Here is a 9,945-nt window from a genome sequence, read left to right as displayed (position 1 = left end):
GCCCTACGGGGGGGGGGCGCCCCCCGTCTCCTGGACAAGGTGTGGGGCCCCTGGCCTATTTCTTTTGCTCATAAATTCTTATAAAATCCAAAAAGTTGTTTCGTGGAGTTTTAGAATTTTTGGAGTTGTGCAGAATAGGTTTCCAACGTTTGCTCCTTTTCCAGCCAGAATTCCAGCTGCCGGCATTGCCCCCCTTCATGGTAAACCTTGTAAAATAAGAGAGAATAGCCATAACTATTGATATATAATGTGTAATAACAGCCCATAATGCAATAAATATTTATATAAAAGCATGATGCAAAATGGACGTATCAATTAGCTATGAGTTATAATGGTTTACCTTGCGTGCCAACATGCTATTAGAATGATTATGATGTGGTATGGTGGGATGGTATCCTCCTTTAAATCAATTGAGTGACTCGACTTGGCACATGTTCACGCATGTAGTTGAATCAAATCAACATAGCCTTCATGATATTTATGTTCATGGTGGATTATATCCTACTCATGCTTGTACTCGGTGTGAATTAATTTTAATGCATGCTTACGACTGTTGTCGTTCTCTCAGTTTGTCGCTTCCCAGTCTTTTGCTAGCCTTCACATGTACTAAGCGGGAATAGTGCTTGTGCATCCAAACTCCAAACCCCAAAGTTGTTCCATATGAGTCCACTATACCTTCCTATATGCGGTATTTACCTGCCGTTCCAAGTAAATTTGTATGTGCCAAACTCCAAACTTTCAAATGAAATTTTGTTTTGTATGCTCGAGCAGCTCATGTTTCAACTAGGGCTGCCTATATCTTCCATGCTAGGTGGGTTATTCTCACGAGGAGTGGACTCCGCTCCTCATTCACGAGAAAGGGCCGGTAACCGGGATGCCCAGTCCTATGATCCAAAAATATCAAAGCAAATCAAAATAATTAAACAAAACTCCCCCAGGGCTATTGTATGTTGGAGGCACTCATTGTTTTGAGCAAGCCATGGATTGATGCTTGTTGGTGGATTGGGGGAGTATAAACCTTTACCATTCTGTTTGGGAACTACCTATAATGCATTTAGTATGGAAGATACAGCCATCTCATAGTTGTTGCGTTGACAGCAAAAGTATGCCGCTCAAAATGTTATTCAATCTCTATTTTAAAATCGAGCTCTGGCACCTCTACAATTGCTTCCCTCTGCGAAGGGACTATCTATTTACTTTTATGTTGAGTCATCACCCTTCTTATTAAAAAGCACCCGCTGGAGAGCACACTGTCATTTGCATTCATTATTATTGTTTTATATTGGGTATGACTTGACTGGATCTCTTTTACCATGAATTACAATGTTTAGTCAGTCCTTGATCTTTAAAGGTGCTCTGCATTTATGTTTTGCGGTCTCAGAAAGGGCTAGCGAGATACCATTTTGTTATATCATGTTATGATTATTTTGAGAAAGTGTTGTCATCCGAGTTTTATTATTATGGCTCGCTAGCTGATTATGCTATTGATATTTGTAATTGTGAGACCTACGTGTTACTGTGAGCATGGTTAGTTCATAATATTTGCTGAAACTTGAATGCTGGCTTTTCATGTTACAACAACAAGAGCAAACAGAGTTTGTAGAAGTTTTTCTTTATCACTTTCAGTTTATCACTGAATTGCTTGAGGACAAGCAAAGGTTTAAGCTTGGGGGAGTTGATACGTCTCCAACGTATCTACTTTTCCAAATAGTTTTGCCCTTGTTTTAGACTCTAACTTGCATGATTTGAATGAAACTAACCCGGACTGACGTTGTTTTCAGCAGAACTACCATGATGTTGTTTTATGTGTAGAAAAGAAAAGTTCGCGGAATGTCCTGGAAATCCATGCAGGCACTTTTTGGAATTAATAAGAATTTTTGGCGAAAGAATTAATGCCAGGGGCCCCACAGCCTGTCCACGAGACAAGGGGGCACCCCCCCCTAGGGCGCGGCCTCCTATCCCGTGGGCCCCCTGGACCTCCACCAACCTCAACTCCAACTCCATATATTCACGCAAGGTAGTCAGAGTCGGGATTCGGAGTCGGATCGGTTTTCCTCAGACAGAATCGAGTCGTGGAATCGAGGATTCTACTAGATTTACTGAAATAAGATATTTTGTATGCACACAAGAAATATATATGGGTTCTATAGAGTTTTGACACTAAATAAGGAGCAAAGAACGTACACATCAATGCTAATTGTATTCCACTTCTTTTTACGGCTAACCTACCATCTAGCTCGCATGTATGGAACATATATGATAGGGAAATATATAGGACATTTAAACCTTCAATGCACGAAATTTACTTAGGTTCTTTTTAGAGTGCGTGAATAGTAGATCACTTGTCTATCTGGCCTGCAGTGCTAAACCTTGAAGGGTCTTGCTCTCCTTCTCCGATCAATCTTGAAGCAACCTCCTTTTCATGCCAATTCCATCTGTCGACAAGCCTGATCCTCAATTTCGATCTAGGTTTTTGAGAGCTAGACCAAAGGTGTCAGCGACTGAGCATTTGGGCTTGGGAGGGGAATAAAGGTCCATGAGGTATATGAAAAGGGCTTTGGATGATGGCATACTATTCTTCTACAACTAAACAAACGACTTAGATTAATTAGTAGAATTGGACATAGTCCATAGCATAGTAGGGATTGTGCAATTTTGTATAGAATTCTATGATTTGGATCGTGACTCAACATGGATTCTACATGATCCAGATTCATAGTGGGATTTGGATCGACATGCTTTCATAGGGTCATGAAGTCATATGATTCTAGCAGTCGGGTCGGGATTCTGACTACCATGTATTCACGTTCGGGGAGAAGAAAACCAAGGAGAAAGTTTCATCGCGTTTTACGACACGGAGCCGCCGCCAAGCCCTAATCTCTCTCGGGAGGGCTGGTCTAGAGTCCGTTCGGGGCTCCAGAGAGGGGGATTCGTCGCCGTCGTCATCATCAACCATCCTCCATCACCAATTTCATGATGCTCACCGCCGTGCATGAGTAATTCCATCGTAGGCTTGCTAGACGGTGATGGGTTGGATGAGATTTACCATGTAATCAAGTTAGTTTTGTTAAGGTTTGATCCCTAGTATCCACTATGTTCTAAGATTGATGTTGCTATGACTTTGCTATGCTTAATGCTTGTCACTAGGGCCCGAGTGCCATGATTTCAGATCTGAACCTATTATGTTTTCATGAATATATGTGTGTTCTTGATCCTATCTTGCAAGTCTATAGTCACCTATTATGTGTTATGATCCGAGAACCCCGAAGTGACAATAATCGGGATACTTCTCGGTGATGACCGTAGTTTGAGGAGTTCATGTATTCACTATGTGTTAATGCTTTGTTCCGGTTCTCTATTAAAAGGAGGCCTTAATATCCCTTAGTTTCCGTAAGGACCCCGCTGCAACGAGAGGGTAGGACAAAAGATGTCATGCAAGTTCTTTTCCATAAGCACGTATGACTATTTACGGAATACATGCCTACATTACATTGATGAATTGGAGCTAGTTCTATATCACCCTATGTTATAGCTATTACATGAGGAATCGCATCCGGCATAATTATCCATCACTGATCCATTGCCTACGAGCTTTTCACATATTGTTCTTCGCTTATATACTTTGCCGTTGCTACTGTTACAACTACTACAAAAACCCAAAAACATTTATCTTTACTTCTGCTACTGTTACTATTAATATCTTACCACTTTTGCTACTAAATACTTTGTTGCAGATACTAAGTTATCCAGGTGTGGTTGAATTGACAACTCAACTTCTAATACTCAAGAATATTCTTTGGCTCCCCTTGTGTGGAATCAATAAATTTGGGTTGAATACTCTACCCTCAAAAGCTATTGCGATCCCCTATACTTGTGGGTTATCAGATGTCAGTGATAAACAAGATAAATGCTGCGAAGAAGGAGCATCACCATCGCACGGGGTCAGGTGGCTACCTCAAAGCCTGACCATTGTGGGCCAAGGCTGAGAACGACCTGCTTGATAAAGGGGTCGAACCAGAGACATTGAACTGGCCAGACCGTTGCCGGACTTGGTTCTTCGGGGTTGGCGGAACCTTGGACCCTGTAGCAGGGAAGTGTTTGGACGAGGGAGCAACTACGAATACCCCTCACGAAGCTTCAACACTATATTAACGCAGCACAGGAAGGGAATGTTCGATCCAGACAGAGAGAAGGACCAGCTCACAATGGCCCTTGGGAATCCTGAGCACCCTGGACGAACGCGAGGCACGTCAGGCTCCGTTCCGTGGAAGGCTGGGATTCCGGACGCAGGCGGTTACAAATGCCAAGAGAGGAGGAGGAAGGTGGAGCAGAGCGAACTGCAGGAGCTGCACGCAAGGGTACAGAAGCTAGAGGAATGAGATGCAGTTCGAAGCAAGCGACCTGCCGAAGCTACCCCCGAAGCTACCCCGCCATCTCAGCGGAGAAGCAGCATGGCTTCCACCGAGCAGCTTCAGCTAGAGCCTGTTTTCACGGCTCCTGCTAGCTACCCCGTGGATTCTATCATGGAGTCTCAACATTGCCACCTTATGACGCAATGGCAGAAGTACAAAGTCAAGGCGGCTGTCGGCTCTGTTTGACCTCCTGAACCTGCCACAACTTTTCACTATCGTCCAATTCCAGAAGGATATGCTAGGGTGACGGTGGAAGAAATAACGGAGGGATTTGAGGAGCTCGTGCTTGACCACCCTATCGGTGAAGGGGAGACTCGACTGGGTTCTGCTTTGAAGACTCCATGCCTATGGCGGAAGGAGCTCATCAACCTTCCAAACTAGACGCCTCCGCCTCCTCCTCCTCCTCCGGCGAGTCAGGGCACTCTGCCTCCTCCTCCGCCTGCTCCTTTGGTGAGTGACCAGGGCACTCCGCCTCCTTCTCCGACGCGTGGAGGCACTCCGCCTCCTTCTCTGTCTACGCCGGCGCGCCCGACCAGCCAGCCTCCTCTTTCTCCGCGCGCCAGCAAGGGACGAAGAGACCCGCCGCCGCTCCGGCTGCTCCGACGCGTTGCAGTCCTTCTCCTCCGCCTCGTAAGCAACTAAAGAAGAAAGCCGCAGCCGTTCGGCCTGCTCCGGCGTCTAGCAGTATAGGCGGGAGGCAATACAGATTCGGTCCATCTCTCAAGACTCCAGAGAAGTTACCATACGAGATGACCAAGAAGGAAAACGAGGAGATCTGTCAAGCCCAAGTGAGGGACTACTTCGCAACGCAAGAGCTAAGAGACATCCACCTCCGAAGGAGAAGATAAATCCGGTGAAAGCGAAGCGCACTTTGGATGCCCTGCAGCGACCACCACCGTCTCCGCCGCAAACCAACTATGAGCGCATTACTGAAAAGACATATAAGGAAGGGATGCGGTCTGGAAGTACTTGTGGTGACAAAAGGTTACAAGAACGAAGAACTGGGAAAAAAATTCCCCAGCTCAGCGAACAAATGAACCAATCATGCCCCCCGCTCAAGGTGTCTAGCGATATCGTCGCTAATCATCCGGGGGTCTTGCCCGATACCAATCCTGGAGATTATGATGATGCACATTTTGATATAATGGAGGTGGGTGAATTCAAATACGAGTACGGGAAGCCTCTCGTCAAAGATGGAACTACTCTAGTAACGATGATGCGAAGATTCCATGATTGGTACATGAAAACCTGCGTAGTCAGCTGGGAATAAAATCAATACTTTGACGCTAAAAATTAAAGAGGATCAACACGACCTTGTTGGAATTGAGGAGTTGTCTATTCCATTTGAGGAGTTCTTCCAGTTTTTCAATCTAAAGGCCCTCGATAAATTAACGGTCACTTGCTACTGTCTGTAAGTACTACTTCTGTCATTAAGTCTCTAAATATAGCTCAGCGCTTTCATTGCATGCATATATAAGTATCCTCACTATATTATGCAGATTGAAGATCGTCGAATGCAGAAAAGTTGAAATTTATGATATTGGGTTCATTAACACAAATATCATAGATGAATTTACGGTTAAATTTCATGCTGAAGAAACCGAGGAGAACTTGCTACGATCGTTGGTAATAAATCAAAACAAAGATACAATACTCTTTCCTTACAACTTCAAGTGAGTGTTACTGTCTTGTGCATATTCTGTTTCCCTTAATTATTACTCAACATTATAGTAATTAATGTAACTGATGAGTTATATGCATGCGTGCGCAGTTTCCACTATATTCTCCTAGAGATTAAGTTTGAGCAGGGACTAGTAAGTGCCTTAGACTCGAGACGAAAAGATCACAAGGAATATGCGGACATGTATAAAATGCTTGAGAAGTAAGTTGAATCGATCATTATCGCACCATATCGGCAACTTTGTTCATTTCATGATATCAAGTAATTGTTTTATTTGTCTCGCAGGGTTTGGAAAGTATCCACCGCACAAGTTTCGGGACTGCCGCGGGATCTGCGATGGAAATTCCTGAAAGTAAGTACTGCTAGCTAGCTAGTTCCGTGCATCTCCCGTTGATTCTAGCTACTTTCATCAATGCCTTTTATAATGCTTCATTATCAGTTTGATTGACCTCTATTTCTCGTAAAGTGCTTGTGGCAGGAACCTGGGAATAATTACTGTGGATACTACATCTGCGAGTTCATCTAAACGCGACGGCGAAGAATAGGTGGGGCTACTCTAAAAGACAATATGAAGTGCGTAAGCAAAAATATTCACAAGTTTATTTTATTACCATCATTTCTATTGAGTTTCATTCATATATATGTATTGACCCCCTTATTCAAATTAGATGTGGGAGATGTGGAATGAACTCCTACCACAAGATTACATGCGAGCAATTCAAGAGGGACCACAAGATTACATGCGAGCAATTCAAGAGGAATTGGCTGGATTCTTTCTTGACCACGTCATCAATAAAGCCGGAGAATACCACCATGCATGTGGAAGTTGAGTTCATATGTTAGGGTATTGTAAGAGATCCCACACATTATATATATATATATATATATATATATATATATATATATATAGCCAGTACCGTCGGTAAGATATACGAAAACTTGTTGTTCGACCAATCTCTCAGAGAGAAGGAGGTCGATCACTTCTCTCTGTATATCTTCATGACGATCTTCTGTACTTAATAGTTTCCTCATTTGCTTACTAGCTAGCTAGCGTGTCGAGTCCTCTCTATATGTAGCGTCGACCAAGCACGGAGATAAGAGAGGACACTTCTCTCTAATAGCTAGCTAACACAATATATGAAACCCCTAAATTAACCACCCACCCCCCCCCCCCTTCAGGAAAAAAAAACAAAAAACTCAGCCCCTGAAATGTTGACACGTGGAAGCCTTTTCGTCCCGGTTGGTAGCACCAACCGGGACAGAAGGCCCCCCTGCCCGGGCAAGCGGCAGCGCCCATGTGGAGCCCCATCTGTCCCGGTTCGTGAACCGGGACAAATGGCCCTCACGAACCGGGACGAATGGGTTTTTTTCTACTAGTGTATGTAGATTGTCGGAGATAAATGGATGAGGGATGGCTCAGATGTTGATTGCAAGGCCGAGAATGGGCATAAGTAGAGTGTCATTTTAGGACAATGTTTCAAATATTATAGTTGATTGGAAGGTCGAGAATTTTGATACTAGTAGATAGCTTCACATCTTTTAATGTTTGGATTGTGTTCAGTGTAATGCAACATGGTTGTTTTAATATATGAGATCTTTCCGTTTATTGTACTGTGCCTCCTATACACTATATTTTGAACTAATAATTGTGGATAGCAATGCATAAAATATCATCACTTATTCATGCTATGTACAAAAGCATATAGTCGTTGCAATGATGGTAGGCACCAACGCATATGAATTGTTGTTAGCCTCTAACTCTATATGTTGCTACCTTACAATGCTTCTACATGGCGTTTACCAATGCATGTATATACGTTGTAGTAGACCCTAGCAACGCCACCAACGACAACGCATGATAATCCGTTGTCGTAGGCTTTAACAACATATATATGAACGTACGACAACGCATTGATGTGTTGCTGAAGGGGGTTCCTGTTGTAGTGTTTCAAAGATTGAAACAAGTACACTAGCAGGAGGTGGGCCGGGGGGGCATTTGACCCCACCCCCAAGACTTGTTACTCCTTATCCTTTTTACTCTGTATGTATTATTTGTGTGAAATCAAACTTTGAAATTTGACCAAATTTATATGAAAAAATACCGTGTTTGAACGTCCAGATCAGCCACGGCGGCGGCGAAGAGGAAGAAGAGGACGACGGCGTCCAAGAGGTCCTGCGCCTGAACAGCTACGCCCACAACTTCTACCCGGACCCGAACGAGGTGGAGTTCGAGAGCGACGAGGAAGACACGGACGATTTCTTCAACATGAGCGATCATGAAGGGGGCGAAGAGAAGGGCACCGGAGGAGACAATGAGGAGGGCGCCGGATGGGACGATGAGGTGGACGACGACGACACTAGTGCAGAACCGGGAAATAGCACCGGTTCGTAAGGCCCTTTAGTGTCGGTTCCATAACCGGCACTAAAGTGTGGGCACTAAAGCCCCCCCCCCCTTTAGTACCGGTTCAGCACGAACCGGTGCTAAAGGGCAACCACGTGGCACGAGCCAGCTCCGGGGGCCTGGAGCCCTTTAGTACCGGTTGGTAAGACCAACCGGTACTATAAGGTTTGGGGGGTTTTTAGTTTTATGATTTCTTTTTCATTTAATTTTGTGTTTGCTGGTATTTTACGATACTACACATTGTACACGTTATGCATATATATATATATATATATATAGAATTTCTAGTAGAACTAATCATCGAGTTCAACATGATTGTCATGATATAAGCGTTCATATATAACACCACAAAAGCAAATCACTTAAGTTCATAACGAAGAACACGGACATGAAAGGACAAGTACTAATTAAGAGCAGCATGAAGAACTAGCTAAATCACTCCTGCTAGCTACTCTCTCTGGTAAAATAGCATAGAACATGTATAGCTCTCCTGATTGATCATACTGGAGCATGCCGATGAACCTGTCTCCTAAACGTGGGTTGCGCTTCTCATTGCTGCCCCCTAATACTTCTCTGCGATCATTAACAATTTTCCTCCAATCTTTCACTATTAAGCATTCATCGCTTCTAGAAATCTTGAATGCATTCATGTGCAATGTAGGATCTCTTGGCCGTAAGCTAACAATTGACATCTGACCTTTAGTCTCGATCCCCTGAGGCACAACTGTCATCGGGAGTCCCTGTTGAAGAACATCGTATAGTACTTAATTAATATACTTAGCAATGAAAGTTTAGCAAAAAAAAATATGTATGCAAAATATGCACTGAGGACAAATATTAAATATCTTACCATCATTCCTAAATAGATGTGACCGTAGTACAATACCATCACTATTGGTCGCACGTTTTGAGTACTAACATTTCTAAGTGCAGGAAGAAAATTTGTCTTGACAGTATGAAGATCCTCAAGCCATGAAACATAATGACTTATTTCCTCGCAGTTTAGTTCAGCTCCGGGACAGTAGTAGGTCCTGTCTACCAAGCGCCGGACATGTTTGGTTGAATGGAGATAAGCTGTCAATAAAAATTAGTTGTCAGTTATTTTTGAATAAGCAATATCAAAGACAAAAATATAGATGAGAAGAACTCACATAATGGTAGAACTGGAGGCGTCTGCACATCGACCCATATGTCTCTATTACCTTCAATATCATCTTCCGGACGAATATCAAAGGTGATAACCATACCAGACTCAAATGCATAAGCCTTGCATAGTGCTTGCCAAGTTTTGCATTCAAAATATGTGTACGTGTGTGTATTGTATACTTTGACGTTGAAAGTATAACCATCATGCTCAGTTTTCAGGTAAGCTCTCTTTACCTCCATAGTTTCCATATCTTTAAAACCTATCTTATCCAAGACAAAAATTCTTGCATGGCACGGGATGTGCT

This window comes from Triticum aestivum, chromosome 6B, assembly GCF_018294505.1.
Source record: "Triticum aestivum cultivar Chinese Spring chromosome 6B, IWGSC CS RefSeq v2.1, whole genome shotgun sequence".
Taxonomy (NCBI): domain Eukaryota; kingdom Viridiplantae; phylum Streptophyta; class Magnoliopsida; order Poales; family Poaceae; genus Triticum; species Triticum aestivum.
The sequence above is the reverse complement of the archived record's forward strand: the minus strand, read 5'-3'. Positions refer to the sequence as shown.